A 16818-nucleotide genomic window follows, 5' to 3' on the forward strand; every position below is an offset into this window, starting at 1 on the left:
AACGCCTTGGAGAGTGAACGGAGAGCAAAAATGTTGCAGCGACCATTGGGAGAGTAGTCGGCATGGACAAACACCACGACATCAATCGGAAGTGTACCGAGGTAGTGAGCAAGTGCCGCTTGAGGTCCGAACGGCGTCCTCTTCCCCCCTGAATGTTGCGCCCAGGCGTCAACCTCCAGAACATCCTGCAAAACATAGGTTTTATTTGATATGGCACAGAATTATGATATAACATTAATAAAATCATTTGTAACAATAAAATGTAAGTGAGCATCTATAACTCTTGTCTACGATCCTCCTCATCGGCATCCCGGTGCAAGTAAAGATCCACACTTGACTTCCCCTTTGGATAAAGCAAAACAGGTGTTGGAGCAGGTGGTGGTGAATCCACTCTTGAGCGTTTAGCCAAACACATGGCTTGCACGGCCACAAACTGCCACCTCGGCTTGTGCGATCGCCACTGTGTCCGCCAAAGTATTCCCCATGGGCAGTAGGAGATCATCGTCATGGGAGGTGGTGGTATCAACCTCAAACTTGCCATGGGCATCGAGGATGGCAAAACACTCATCCATACGAAGCTCAAAGGATTTCTCCAGATCGTGCATAAACACAAACTCTTCCCCACCCACCACAATGACAGAAAAGCGGGTAATCTCTACCTCAGGGATGGCATCCCAAGTGGTGGTTCCTTCTGGCGGTCTAGAGGATGAACCGACAGATGGAGAGGCCTCCAAGAGGCCTTGAATCTCTACAGGGTAGGCCAAGGCATGCGTCCTCTCCTCTGCGGCGGATAAGTCAATGGCCGTGGGCTTGGCCCCAGCCAGTACCCCGCCGATCTGCAAGTGTGGTAGCACTACGTCAGGGCCTGCTGGGCACTCGTGAAGGAGGAAGAACATTATGGCCTGAATAGAGAAAAAAGTGTTTCCGATCCTTCCCTTACGCATTGCTCGCACATCATCAGCTTCAAGCCGCACATATTGTTCGGCGGGTTGTGCTATGGTGGCAAAGCGTGCAAGCCGCTGATGAAATGGCATGTCCACTTGGTAGATGTGGTGGAGAAGGCCTTCAGGGACCCATTGCCTTGGCCGGTTTGGTAGCTCAACAATGAATCTCCCTATGCACGTGGAAATGTATGAAGTAATGTGCTCAAGAGATTGAGAGTGGAGGGTCAAGGTGGTTTCCAAATCGGGCTGGGTTGTGAAAAATGCTTGAAGCTCAGGGCGATTTGCATGCCCAACCTCAGTAACGAATGCATCTAAAGCACTAGTAGCAGCCATGTCTTCTCTTTGCGTGATTGGGTATGCTAGGTCTCTCTGCAATGCTGGGATGAAAATGGTGAAATGAGGAGGTGGTCTCCCTTATATAGACATATTCCATCTCGAAAAAAATAAAAAATATGCATTTAAAAAATAAATTTACACCACCTTAAAACTCAAGTACAAAATCAAGTACAACACCTTAAAAATTTTCAAAATCTTTAATAAAATATCCAATATATAAACGATTAAAGTTACAAGCCAATTCACTTAGACAAGATACAAGATAGAGAGGAAGAGAGTGGTGGAAAGCTTTTGACTATGGCTGCCTTGACTGTAGAGAGACAATGGGACGAGGGAGAAGAGGGAGAGTGTGGGAGAGAAAAGTAGTGAGGGAGAGAGAGAAAAGTGGATTTTGGGGGGGAAAATTGACTTTTTAAAGTTAGTTTATGTTTTGGGACAGTTTTGGAGGCAAATGGGTCAACTTTGGAAAATTTTTAATTTTTAGGGTTTTTAGGCATGCGCGTTTTTTTTTTGGGGGGTCCCTCCCTCTTTTATGACACCTCTCCTCTCCTATTTACCCCCCCCCCCCCCCTAGCGTACCTCCCACCTCTCTCTAAGAACCAAGCATTGAAGAGGGAGACAATTAGGCTGCACCCCTACCATTCCTCGCCCTCTAGGTAATATCCCAAGAGCCTTCTCATTGGTTCTCCCTTAAGCCTTTACTAATCAAAAAGGCCCAAGGAGATTCCATATTTTTCCTAATGTCTTAAGAAGAAGTTTCCCACTTTTCTTTTTGAGGACCAAAACTCTTCTTCAAGGCGGGAGTAATGTCAGGCCATGGGTCCTGTAACCAAAGAACTAGGCCAGGCAAGGACTACAGCCAAGGGCCGGGCTAGGCAGTGTGGACAGGGGATCTGTCTAGGGCAAGGGGCTAGGAGCCCACCTATAAAGGGAGGTTGGGAGGAGGATCCAGTAGAGCTTAGTTGCCTAGTTTCTTACAGCCTATGCATAAATCTGCTGACCTGTGAGACTGCACACTGAATATCCGGCCTCATGTTGCATACATAAATGAAACAGCCAACAACAGTTTCGTAAAGAGTGACATCAGCAGGATCGCTAGCATCATGTAGACTCAACTTCAAACCTGTTTGCATGGGAGTGGCAATAGGTTTGCAATCCTCAAGTCCAAACTTACATAGCAATGTCTCTATGTAACTTTTATGACACAAGGCAATACCACCATCACACTGCTTAAATTGTATATCCAAGTAATGATGCAACAGTCCCAAATCTTTCATCTTGAAAGTAGCATTCAAATCAGCCTTAAATTCGGCAATATGTCTCTCATTTGGTCCAGTGATTAGCAAATCATCGATATAAAGAACCACAATGAGAAGTACGTCACCCTCACGCTTTACATAGAATGTCCTTTCTGTTGGACTGTTACGAAAGCCTCATTTGACCAAATGAGTGTCAGCTTTTTCATACCAAGCACGAGGAGATTGCTTCAACCCATACAAAGCCTTCTTACATCTGCACACTATGAGGAACAATGGTGCACGTCACAGACAACAGAATCAATGCATGAGCATGTGCATCCTTAACATCCCAACGAGATTGTTCTATCATAGGCAAAACAACTCTAATGGAAGAAATTCTTGCAGCAAGACCTGCAATATTCTCAACATCGCCTGCATCCTCAGGATCAGGACGTACATCAATGCCCTGCACAATATTCCAGACTCCCTTTGACACGAGAACATGTTGCATCATCTAAGCCCACATAGGATAATTGTCCCCATCCAATCTGTTCTCAACAGCAAACATCTTGAACACATCTGCGTTGTTGTCAGCCATGGTAAATGTTGCACCTGATGTGAAAACTGCCCGAAAAGAGGAGAAACAAAGCGAGAACAACACATGCTTTATAGCACAAACCATAAAATTTGTAAGGCACCTGTTATGCAGAAAACGGCACTGACAAAAATTCTGCACAAAATGACAAAATAGCTTGTGCAGTACTGCCTGTAGTGGAAACAGAGGCCGCAATGAGTCTGAATCAAAAATTTGAGCAGACTAAGCTCTTCAAGCTTTCTCGAAAATTTTGTCAACCTGGGAACGCTCGCCATAGCTCACAGAAATCGGACAAAGTGAGCAGGCGTGTGCTGGAGCTACTGGCGCGACTGAGCCGGGGAGGACGCAACCTGCTCTGATACCAATTGTTGGAATTAGGGTTGTAAAGGAAATGCACACAGCTTGGAGAAGACCAAGGAAGCTCAAGGCACACATTAGAGAGTATGTTACTTAGTGTGCAATGGAGAGATCGGTAGCCCTAGAGTGATGGGCCTATATACAATGCAGGGGGGAAAAAACCTCCTAAAGAGGGAAGAAATGCCCCAGTGGTCCTAGTGCGTTCACACACATCACTACCACATGTATATGGTAACAGTGTGTTGATCCATCCATTGCTGCTCCTATGGTGATCTTCACTATCCCTCATGTACCTTAAAACATGAGGCCTATTCTAGTTCCAAAGACTTATTTGCCAAAACTCATTGGAGTTGCTTAATGAAAAGATAAAGATGGGTATTTTGGAGCCTTCTTCTGCTCCAAATTTAAATAGGTGGTTCATAGTTCATAGTCCTTTGCCATATTGTGATCTCTATGGGACACAACTTGCTTCTTCACAATGGTCATCAGGTCCCACTCTAAGCCATGGTTGTTGCATGTCAATTGGTTCTACTCATCCGCTCGTATTCCACAAAAATCGCCAAGGACACACCAATCACAACCAACCAAGTAACCAATTTCACTTCAAAATATGTTAGAACATGTAAGGCTAAGAGGAGTACCTTGATCTCATTGCTCTCACAATGGTAGAGAAAGTCGTAAAACTCGACTATTTTAGAGAAAGCTATAAAAGTAATCAACCATCATATATATTTAATAAATACACATGCAATTCTTGTTTTTTTTAATTGCCAATGTGCTTTGTACTTGTTTACTTCATTGCTAAACGCCTGATCTCAATGTCAATCTGCATATGTCTTGTTATATTCTATAGCAATGCCCACCAAGCAAGACTAGTTGTTCTCTTTGGGAAAAATTAGAGGATGTGGTGAAGGAACTAGTAGCATATCCTAAATAAGTATTTCAATGGCAGACAATAAAAGGTCTGGCCTATAATTTTTGGACAGCCGATAACTTTTTATAAATCCACATTGGAAATTACGTGCCCTCGAAAAGAAGGCTTAATTCCCTAAAAAAGGAGGCGTAACTAAGAGCAGTGGGAACAAGTGCAGTTTTTTAAAGCTTTTGTCGATTTCATAGGAATGCGGGAATACGAGCTGATTGCCATGACGATGATCATGATGAGCTTCACAGAAAATGGTGCGGTCGCGGCATAACTAATCTACACGCAGGCTGGAGAAATTGCACATGCAATATGGCGCAACAGCGTGAACTTCAGTATTTAAAGAGAAGAAGGGGACGCAGAAGGGTATTTGTTTCATAACGGCAAGGGAGGTATGGTACTGGAGGAATTGATCGCTCTAACACTCGTGCTAATTCTCAGCATGCATCATATTGAGGAGCAGGCCGGTAAAGCAGCAGCAGGACGACGACCACGTCGCCGCGGTTGTGGGCGAGGCGGCCGCGGGCTGGGTGTGGCAGGAGCAGGAGCAGGAGGACAAGGACGTGACGATATAACAAGGAGCAGGAACAGGGCAAGGATGCGGGAGGTGCTAAGGACGCGGCTGCTTCCACCTGGCTTTCTTGCGTTTAATGACTTGGCCTTGCAGGACCGCCAGGATCTGCGTTATCTGGCCGCTCAAGAGCGTCCCACATGTCCCAACTGCCAGCAAAGCGCCTACGTGCGTTTTCGTTACTTCAACAACCGGAAACAGCATCGTGGCAGCCTGCAACTACGCTATTGCTGCGAGAACCCCTACTACTGCGTTTTCCTGCACCTGCGCCGCAATGCTGCCAAGTATCGCTACACAGAGTTCACCCTCTACCCTCATGGCCAGCAACCTCGCATCGCCAAGTTCAGAGATCCTAGTGCCGTCCGCCCTCTCACACAGCAGGAGGCCCTTCACTTCATGCAAAATCATCCATAGGTCTCGTCAGTGCTCGTGTAATTTTTAAGCGCAGTCGTTAATTTTAATCCTATCATCTTTCAGTTCCAAAGGCGTGTATATAGTCTCATGGTTTGACTGTGGTCAAAACGCAATGTGTCGGTCAAAGCTCTGTCTCTCTCTCTCTCTCTCTCTTTTTTTTCTGGTAAATCCTTTGTTCTATACTACATTGATCTCTCTCTCTCTCTCTCACTCACACACACACACACACACAATTTTCTCTATCACCCCAGTTCCCTCTTCAAGCTCAAGTTTTGCTTTCAGGACTTCTCAGATAGATCTCTAGGGAGTAGGTGTCTCAAATGTTTTTTGAGGTGCCTCATTAAGTAGAATCCAAGAAGATGCCTTGCATGGCTTTGACCTACTGCGTTTTCCTACACCTGCGGCGCAATGCTGCCCTCCACCCTCATGGCCATCAGCCCCGCATCGCCAAGTTCAAAGATCCTAGTGCCGTCCGTCCTCTCATCAGTGCTCGTGTAATTTCTCAGCGCAGTCGTTAATTTTTCTATCACCTTTCAGCTCTCTCTCTCTCTGTCTCTCTCTCTCTCTCTCTCTCTCTCTCACACACACACACACACACACACACACACAATTTTCTCTATCATCCCAATTGCCTCTTCAAGCTCAAGTTTAGCTTTCAAGACTTGTCAAATAGATATGGAGGGAGTAGGTGTCTCAAACACTTTTTGAGGTGCTTCATTAACTAGAATCCAAGAAACGGGGGAGAGAGATGAAGAGGGAGGAAAATATAGTCAAGAGAGGTCCAGAAGAACAAGAAGAAGAAGATTGTTTTAATGCCGTAGGAAACTATTCCAGCAGAGATAGAGAGAGATGACGATGCAATCCTGCCAAGAGAGGGGACGGGTGACTCTTATAGCTAAAAGGAGAGCTTGTAGTTGTAATACCTAGAATTAAGTTTTTTGTCCCAAGGTTAATTCAAATTTTTTCAACCGAAGTTTATTTAGTTGTTGGATGCTTGGTTTTCCCAAGCACTTCAAATAACTGAGGTCTCTCTCTCTCTCTCTCTCTCTCTCTCACACACACACACACACACACACACACACACACATACACAGGGTCTCATTAACTAGATCCTGTGTAATTTTAATCCTATCATCTTTCAGTTAAGCGCAGTCGTTAATTTTAATCCTATCATCTTTCAGTTCCAAAGGCGTGTATATAGTCTCATGGTTTGACTGTGGTCAAAACGCAATGTGTCGGTCAAAGCTCTGTCTCTCTCTCTCTCTCTCTTTTTTTTCTGGTAAATCCTTTGTTCTATACTACATTGATCTCTCTCTCTCTCTCTCTCACTCACACACACACACACACACACACACAATTTTCTCTATCACCCCAGTTCCCTCTTCAAGCTCAAGTTTTGCTTTCAGGACTTCTCAGATAGATCTCTAGGGAGTAGGTGTCTCAAATGTTTTTTGAGGTGCCTCATTAAGTAGAATCCAAGAAGATGCCTTGCATGGCTTTGACCTACTGCGTTTTCCTACACCTGCGGCGCAATGCTGCCCTCCACCCTCATGGCCATCAGCCCCGCATCGCCAAGTTCAAAGATCCTAGTGCCGTCCGTCCTCTCATCAGTGCTCGTGTAATTTCTAAGCGCAGTTGTTAATTTTTCTATCACCTTTCAGCTCTCTCTCTCTCTCTCTCTCTCTCTCTCTCTCTCACACACACACACACACACACACACACACAATTTTCTCTATCATCCCAGTTGCCTCTTCAAGCTCAAGTTTAGCTTTCAAGACTTGTCAAATAGATATGGAGGGAGTAGGTGTCTCAAACACTTTTTGAGGTGCTTCATTAACTAGAATCCAAGAAACGGGGGAGAGAGATGAAGAGGGAGGAAAATATAGTCAAGAGAGGTCCAGAAGAAGAAGAAGAAGAAGATTGTTTTAATGCCGTAGGAAACTATTCCAGCAGAGATAGAGAGAGATGATGATGCAATCCTGCCAAGAGAGGGGACGGGTGACTCTTATAGCTAAAAGGAGAGCTTGTAGTTGTGATACCTAGAATTAAGTTTTTTGTCCCAAGGTTAATTCAAATTTTTTCAACGGAAGTTTATTTAGTTGTTGGATCCTTGGTTTTCCCAAGCACTTCAAATAACTGAGGTCTCTCTCTCTCTCTCTCTCTCTCTCTCTCTCTCTCTCTCTCTCACACACACACACACACACACACACACACACACACACACACACACACACACACACACACACACACAAGGTCTCATTAACTAGATCCTTTTAGGCCTGTGCGCTTGATGACTTGCCGTGCGTTAAGAGAAGCAATAGATTTTTTCCATGTGCAGGCGACACATCAGTACGAGCTAGGTGACACATTAGTCTCTTTTCCCACTGATTGTGCTTGGCAATGATCTGCTCAATGGTGTGGCCGGGAGAGTTGCAAAACAGAATATGCAAGCCTCTATGGTGCATAACGCCTACTAGAGAGAGAGAGAGAGAGAGAGAGAGAGAGAGAGAGAGAGAGAGAGAGAGAGAGAGAGAGGTTTTTGATTGCAAGCGGTGGTATGCATCTCCTGGATGGTATATGGCCTAGCGCAGGGAAGAGCTATGCACAGGCAACCAATGATGATGACAACCACATGCCCTTTCCTTTTAAATTCATATGCCCTTTCCTTTTAAATTGACATATTGTCAAGGGTTTTAGAATCCTCCACCCAGTACGGATTAACCTTCTTCTTCTTCTTCTTTTTCTTCTTCTCTCTCTCTCCTCGTTAAGTTTCTTGGGATAGTCTCCTACGACGTTAAAACTCTCTTCTTCTTCTTCTTCTTCTTCTTCTAGTATTGCCTCTTTAAAAATATTCAGTGTTGAAATTAGCAGTGGAAACCTTATTTCAACATTTTGAATAGAATACATAAGTTGATTCTTATAAAATGGATGCAAGCTTTTTGGATAATCAATTCAGCTCACAATCGAGTGAACTTCTATGCACCTCTTACTTCATATACTTGTATCTCCTTCTCAAAAAGTTTTCTATGAATGGCTTTGTCATTCCACTTCAAATCTCCACGCAAAATAAGTCTCTTGCAGTATTTTCAAGTTTTGGGCAAGGCCCTCCTCTTGCTATTTCTTTCCGTATCATGTGATTTATGAGCTTATTTTGAACTTTGAGCAAAGAAGATTTTATAGCTCCTGTGGATGGAGCTATTGACACTAATAAAATACCTAGCTAGAACCGAACTTGCTAAAATTATGCCACATTTGTTAGAAATTGTGTTTCAATCCAAGCATCCCCGAAAGTGGAATTGAGACCAAAGATAGGTTCTAGTAGGTCTTCTCTCTACACTCGGTTCTACAAAGAAATTTATCTAAGCATTTTATCATTGAGTACTCTAAGAAAGAAAAACAATCGCTCCCTATTATGTAGCTCTTTCTTAAAAAAGATAGTGCGAGGACATTTCTCTAGATATTTTATCCCTGGGAGTCCACTATGTATAAAAAATTGCATATAGCACATGAGAACCAGAGGTATTTAAATAATCCCTTACCTATGTACTTTCAGGTACCCGTTATATATGCATTTTTGAAAAAACAACTAGCTCTTATGTTAGGTGATGCCATTTTCAATGGTTCTATAAACTTATATGGTGTTGATGACATTTCTCTTGTGAAATCACAAGATTTTCAATGACCAAATTAGCTTTGCTTCTTTTGGTTTGACACGTAGCTAGTATCATATATTTTGGGATTGCAAATAGTTACATCTTATGACACTTATTAATTTTCTTAGATTGTATCGATCTATTGTAGGCCGTGCAAGTCTTGAAATAACTGTAGTATTCACTTGCATATGAAATTCATTGATTGATTCTACGGCCCAGAGAGAGAGAGGAGAGAGAGAGAGAGAGACAGAGACAGAGAGACTTGACTTTTCACTACTACCATCAAACCCGAGATAAAACCATAGGAGCAAAGAACACAGTCAACAGATGTTTTACTTCTAACACAATGGTAGAACTTGCTTCATAGACTATACCCTTCTCTCTCTCTCTCTCTCTCTCTCTCTCTCTCTCTCTCTCTCTCTCTCTCTCTCTCTCTATAAACTCATTTTTTAAATGCCGTATTTGTAGCTTTCTTTTACATGGATCTTTCTTCTCTTTCTCACACCTCAATAGAAGTGCTAGTCGATTTTTTATGTGTACACATGCGCTCTAGTAGAAATATCTCTCTCTCTCTCTCTCTCTCTCTCTCTCTCTCTCTCTCTCTCTCTCTCTCTCTCTCTCTCTCTCTCTCTCTCTCTCTCCACCCCCCCTTCCACGGGTGTGCTTAGAGTCTCATCGTCTCATGGTTGATTGTGGTTAAAACTAATGTGTCGGTCAAAGATATGTGTGTGTGTGTGTGTGTGTGTGTCTACCTCTCTCTCTCTCTCTCTCTCTCTCTCTCTCTCTCTCTCTCTCTCTCTCACACACACACACACACACACACACACACACACACACACACACACATGTGTGTGGAATGAGTGTGTGTGTGTGTGTGTGTGTGTGTGTGTGTGTGTGAGAGTATGAATAATAACTTGAACAACCTCTCTATTAGCCGAGTTCCCTCTTCAAGCTCAAGCTTTGCTTTCAATGCTTGTTAGATAGATCTCTCAAGTTTGTAGGGATTATGCTTCTCCTTCCCCCCCCCCCCCCCCCCCCCCCCTCTCTCTCTCTCTCTCTCTCTCTCTCTCTCTCTCTAATCAAGGTTTCAAAGGTTTATGGTGACTGTTGCTCACGGTGGTGGAAAGACTATGATTCTTGTATCACCACTTAAAAAATAGTATGTGTTGAAATTAGCACTGGAAACCTTATTTTAACCTTTTGAATAAAACATATAAGCTGAATTATATGTAATGGATGCAAGTCTTTTGGATAATCGATTGAGCTCACAGTGGAGTGAGTACTGATCTATGCACCTCCTTCCTTCTTATAGAATGTATGCAAGATTTTTGGATAACCAATTGACCTCACAATCCAGTGAGTATTTATATGCACCCCTTTCTTCATGTACTTGTATCCCCCTCTCAAAAAGTTTTCCATGAATGGCTTTGTCATTCCACTTGAAATTTCTACGCAAAACAAGTATCTCGCAGTATTTTCAATTTTTGGCAAGGCCCTCCTCTTCCTACTCTTTCTGTATCTTGGGATTTATGAGGTTCTTTTGAACTTTAAGCAAAGGAGAGCTTAAAGCTCCCATTTATGGAGCTATTGAAACTAATAAAATTATACCTAGAATCCAACTTGCTAAAATTATGCCACATTTGTTAAAAATTGTGTTTTAATCCAAGCACCCCCAAAAGTGGAGATGAAAGATAGATTAATTCGTGACTAGGTCACGTCTCTGTACATTCAGTTCTACAAAGAAATTTCCCTAAGCATTCTACCATTGAGCACTCTAAAAGAGAAAAACATGTGGTCCCTATTATGTAGCTCTTTCTTAAAAAAGATAATATGAGGAAATTTCTCTAGATATCCTATCATTGAGTACTCTTCTTCACAATGTCTCTTAATTTGGTAGTGCTTTGATGTTCATGATCGATGAATGTGGTCTCTTTATTGGATGCATTCTCTGAGTGGAGTCAAACTCGAACCAATTGGGGTCAGGGAATTAATATTTATGTAATTACGACAAATTTTGTGTGATCACAAGGTCTAATTGACACATTTACATGATTACACTAAACATAATCACATAGAATTCGATTCAGGGCGACCTGCGGACCCAATAAATTTCTGTCGGGCTTTTCAGTTTCTCCTGTTGGCCCGCTGGGATTTTTCTTTTTCCCTGCGGGCCCGTCGGGAATACTAAAAAGCCCGGCCGGCTCGCAGAATTATATATATGCGGGCCCGATCGGGCCCGTTGGGTGTTATTTCTTCCTTTCATCTTGAGAGAGAGAGAGAGAGAGAGAGAGAGAGAGAGAGAGAGAGAGAGAGAGAGAGAGAGAGAGAGAGAGAGAGAGAGAGAGAGATCTGGTCGACCACATTTGCAGGTACGTCAAGAAGAGAGAGGAGAGAGGGAGAGAGGAGGTCGTGTGGGAGCGTGCTCTGTGTCGCAGTGCATGGTAACAACAAAGTACCTGACCATACGATCCGGGTATGTGTAGTGTGTGTGTGTGTATGCGTTGTGTGGTAGCGTGCCTTTTGTCGTATTGCACGGCAGTAATAAGGTACCTTACCACACAATGGGAGTGTGTGTGTGTGTGTGTGTGTGTGTGTGTGTGTGTGTGTGTGTAAATTGTTCTACGGAACAGTGCTTATCACGGGGGCATCACCTCGGTGACGGGGGCAAGAAGATTTTATACCTCCTGTGGATGGAGCTATTGACACTAATAAAATACCTAGAACCGAACTTGCTAAAAGTATGCCACATTTGTTAGAAATTGTGTTTAAATCCAAGCATCCCCGAAAGTGGAATTGAGGCCAAAGATAGGTTCTAGTAGGTCTTCTCTCTACACTCGGTTCTACAAAGAAATTTATCTAAGCATTTTATCATTGAGTACTCTAAGAAAGAAAAACAATTGCTCCCTATTATGTAGCTCTTCCTTAAAAAAGATAGTGCGAGGACATTTCTCTAGATATTTTATCCTTGGGAGTCCACTATGTATAAAAAATTGCATATAGCACATGAGAACCAGAGGTATTTAAATAATCCCTTACCTATGTACTTTCAGGTACCCGTTATATATGCATTTTTGAAAAAAAAAACTAGCCCTTATGTATACAGATTTTCACCTTCTCAATTCAAAAACGCTTTATGTAAGTAAAGTTTTTTGTAAAAGTACCTAATTATACATCCCTTATTTTGTTCGCTCGTGCTATCTTACATATTTCCTAGTGGATGCCACGGGATTTTATCATTGAGTACTCTTCTTTACATCTTTTAATTTGGTAGTGCTTTGATGTTCATGATCGATGAATGTGGCCTCTTTATTGGATGCAAATAAAGAGAGACAAGACCTGAATGTATACATGTACGACATGTGCTTAACACTCGGTTGGTAGCTCTACAAGACATGAAGGTGTCCTTAGTGTCCTTAATTAGCCTCCTATTATTTGCTTCCTTTTGTTAATTGGCTTGCCATTTATACACATTCTTCTCTTATCTGAATGTTTAACTCATCTATTATGAAGAGAATTCATAAGGTATGTTTATGACTAATGCGTGGCAATCTCTCTTAGTGGAAAAAACACCAAAATACATTTCTATATTATCGACTATAGATTTTAGTTAAGAAGAATACATTCCACAATTATTTGATGAAAACGATACTAGTACAGTGTATTACTCACAGTCCTCAAAAAAGGATGTGAAACTTGTTAGGTGATGCCATTTTCAATGGTTCTGTAAACTTATATGGTGTTGATGACATTTCTCTTGTGAAATCACAAGATTTTCAATGACCAAATTAGCTTTGCTTCTTTTGGTTTGACACGTAGCTAGTATCATATATTTTGGGATTGCAAATAGTTACATCTTATGACACTTATTAATTTTCTTAGATTGTATCGATCTATTGTAGGCCGTGCAAGTCTTGAAATAACTGTAGTATTCACTTGCATATGAAATTCATTGATTGATTCTACGGCCCAGAGAGAGAGAGAGAGAGAGAGAGAGAGAGAGAGAGAGAGAGAGAGAGAGAGAGAGAGAGAGACAGAGAGAGAGAGAGCGAGTTGACTTTTCACTACTATCTCTCTCTCTCTCTCTCTCTCTCTCTCTCTCTCTCTCTCTCTCACACACACACACACACACACACACACACACACACACGTGTGTGTGGATTGAGTGTGTTTGTGTGTGTGTGTGTGTGTGTGTGTGTGTGTGAGTATGAATAATAAACTTGAACAACCTCTCTATTAGCCGAGTTCCCTCTTCAAGCTCAAGCTTTGCTTTCAACGCTTGTTAGATAGATCTCTCAGGTTTGTAGGGATTATGCTTCTCCTTCCCCCCCCCCCCCCTCTCTCTCTCTCTCTCTCTCTCTCTCTCTCTCTAATCAAGGTTTCAAAGGTTTATGGTGACTGTTGCTCACAGTGGTGGAAAGACTATGATTCTTGTATCACCACTTAAAAAATAGTATGTCTTGAAATTAGCACTAGAAACCTTATTTTAACCTTTTGAATAAAACATATAAGCTGAATTATATGTAATGGATGCAAGTCTTTTGGATAATCAATTGAGCTCACAGTGGAGTGAGTACTGATCTATGCACCTCCTTCCTTCTTATAGCATGTATGCAAGATTTTTGGATAACCAATTGACCTCACAATCGAGTGAGTATTTATATGCACCCCTTTCTTCATGTACTTGTATCCCCCTCTCAAAAAGTTTTCCATGAATGGCTTTGTCATTCCACTTGAAATTTCTACGCAAAACAAGTATCTCGCAGTATTTTCAATTTTTGGCAAGGCCCTCCTCTTCCTACTCTTTCTGTATCTTGTGATTTATGAGGTTATTTTGAACTTTAAGCAAAGGAGAGCTTAAAGCTTCCATTTATGGAGCTATTGAAACTAATAAAATTATACCTAGAATCCAACTTGCTAAAATTATGCCACATTTGTTAAAAATTGTCTTTTAATCCAAGCACCCCCAAAAGTGGAGATGAAAGATAGATTAATTCGTGACTAGGTCACGTCTCTGTACATTCAGTTCTACAAAGAAATTTCCCTAAGCATTCTACCATTGAGCACTCTAAAAGAGAAAAACATGTGGTCTCTATTATGTAGCTCTTTCTTAAAAAAGATAATATGCGGAAATTTCTCTAGATATCCTATCATTGAGTACTCTTCTTCACAATGTCTCTTAATTTGGTAGTGCTTTGATGTTCATGATCGATGAATGTGGTCTCTTTATTGGAGGCATTCTCTGAGTGGAGTCAAACTCGAACCAATTGGGGTCAGGGACTTAATATTTATGTAATTACGAAAAATTTTGTGTGATCACAAGGTCTTATTGACACATTTACATGATTACACTAAACATAATCACATAGAATCTGATTCAGGGCGACATGCGGACCCAATAATTTCCATCGGGCTTTTCAATTTCCCCTGCTGGCCCGCCGGGATTTTTCATTTCCCTGCGGGCCCATCACGAATACTAACAAGCCCAGTCGGCTCGCAGAATTATATATATGTGGGCCCGATCGCGCCCGTTGGGTGTTATTTCTTTCTTTCATCTTGAGGAGAGAGAGAGACACACACACACACACACACACACACACACACAGAGAGAGAGATCTGGTCGACCACATTTGCAGGTATGTCAAGAAGAGAGAGGAGAGAGGGAGAGAGGGAGTCGTGTGGGAGCGTGCTCTGTGTCGCAGTGCATGGTAGGAACAAAGTACCTGACCATACGATCCGGGTATGTGTAGTGTGTGTGTGTGTGTATGCGTTGTGTGGTAGTGTGCCTTTTGTCGTATTGCACGGCAGTAATAAGGTACCTTACCACACAATGGGAGTGTGTGTGTGTAAGTTGTTCTACGGAACAGTGCTTATCACGGGGGCATCACCTCGGTGACACGGGCAAGATGGTGTCCTTGTGGTAAGTATTGGCTTACTGTTAGTTTACTATGTCGGTAATGCAACGAATCTAGTATCCTTATGGTAAGTCAACTTCCTTCCCCTTTTCCAAAAAACATATGGGCATCAATCGGTAATGCGGCTATATGATGTTCGTATGCAAGCCATTGTTTCTCCTTAGATTCAGGCGGCACTCGATCGGTAACGCGGCTAATAGAGTGGCGTTTGTTAGAAGCATCTGTTTTTGCATAAATGTGGCATTCAGGTCGTTAACTGTGCCGTAGGAACGTCATACAATTTGTATGTGCATGTGCAGTTAATTTTTTAAGTGTTAAGTATATGGAATACTTGGTCGGTAACGCGGCTGTGAAGAGTATTTCACATACAAAATGTATGAATTGTTTGATTTTATTGTTTTTAACTGTCCATTTGAAATTATATACTAGCTAATCATATTCAAAAGAATACTTTATTCATCAATCATCGTTGTTTTAAATACTCCATTTGTATAATTTATATGTAACAAAGTTTCTGCACACAAATTGCATGTTAAATATTCTTTTTTTATCTTTTTAAAGGACTCTCAAGCATTATCGCTATTTTTAATGCTTCATTTTACATAAATTCTCTGTAAAATATCTAAATGCATACAATTTGCGTGTTAAATATTCTTTTGTATCTTTTAAAAGAGCATCAATTATCATCACTTTTTTTATTGCTACATTTACATAAATTCTATGTAAAAAAGTGTGTCAACACAATTTGCTAGTCCAATTTGTGTACTTCCAATGTTTTAAATGTTTTTGAACTTTTTAAGTAGGTGTGTGCTTTGTTTGAATTAGTATGTGCGCACAGAGAAAAATATAAGTTAAAAATTCAATATATGTTGAAATATGCCAGACTGTTAACATGTATTGTTTGATCTGAATTAATTTTTATAAACTACTTGTTTGATTTGCATTTTACACATGTAACAGATTGCAATTTTAAGTGAAGATTGTTTTCAATTTTTATCAATATTTCCTTGCACATTTCTTAAAGTCTTCAAGTCGTGGTTAAGGGTTTACCTAAAATAGTGTGAGAGTGTTAGTGTCATACGCAACCATGAATTTGTATTTGATATGCTGTTTTTTATTGTCCAATGCAAATATGACGCTAGATCAAAAGAAAAGTATTATGTGTGTCATTCGTACAGAATGTATTTTGGCAATCTCATCATGTGCAGCTGATCGCATGCAACAGATAAGTGAAAGCAATGTCTACATCAAAGACCTCACTAGCACTACATGGGAGTGTTGAGATGTAGAGAGAAAGAGAGAGAGAGAGACGAGACAAGAGACACACCATATACGCTCCCAAAGACTAATCATATTGGGGACAAGATACAAATATATAGGTGAGACCAAGTTGAGTAGAGTGAGCCATATATAGCTCCAACAGCCCCACTCAAACAAAGGTCTCTAGCTTTGGATGAAAAAACCCTTGGGGAGTTCAAGGGAAAAACCCAAGCCCCTATACAATGTGAAAATATGAAACAGCGATGATGATGTGAAAGTGAATTGTGCATCTATGTACAAATATTCGAGTGACTCAGAGATCACAATGTGCAAATGTGGAGTGTGCATAGTGCATGGTACCTAAAAGATTACAATGTCATATGTACAAAGCTATTATAATAGCAAAGAATCTAATCTAGAAAGAGTGAGGCCGAAGCAACTCCAAGCTTCGAGCCCAAGAGGATGAAACGTGACTCGTTGAGGCCTTTGGTCAAAATTTCTGCAATCATCTGGTCACTTGGACAGTGTTCAACCATAATGATTCCTTTGCGTACTTCATACCTGACATAATGATAATGGACAGCAATGTGCTTTGATTTATTATGTTGAACATAGT

The sequence above is a fragment of the Adiantum capillus-veneris genome, chromosome 15, assembly GCF_014529385.1.
Source record: "Adiantum capillus-veneris isolate H3 chromosome 15, ASM1452938v2, whole genome shotgun sequence".
Lineage (NCBI taxonomy): Eukaryota > Viridiplantae > Streptophyta > Polypodiopsida > Polypodiales > Pteridaceae > Adiantum > Adiantum capillus-veneris.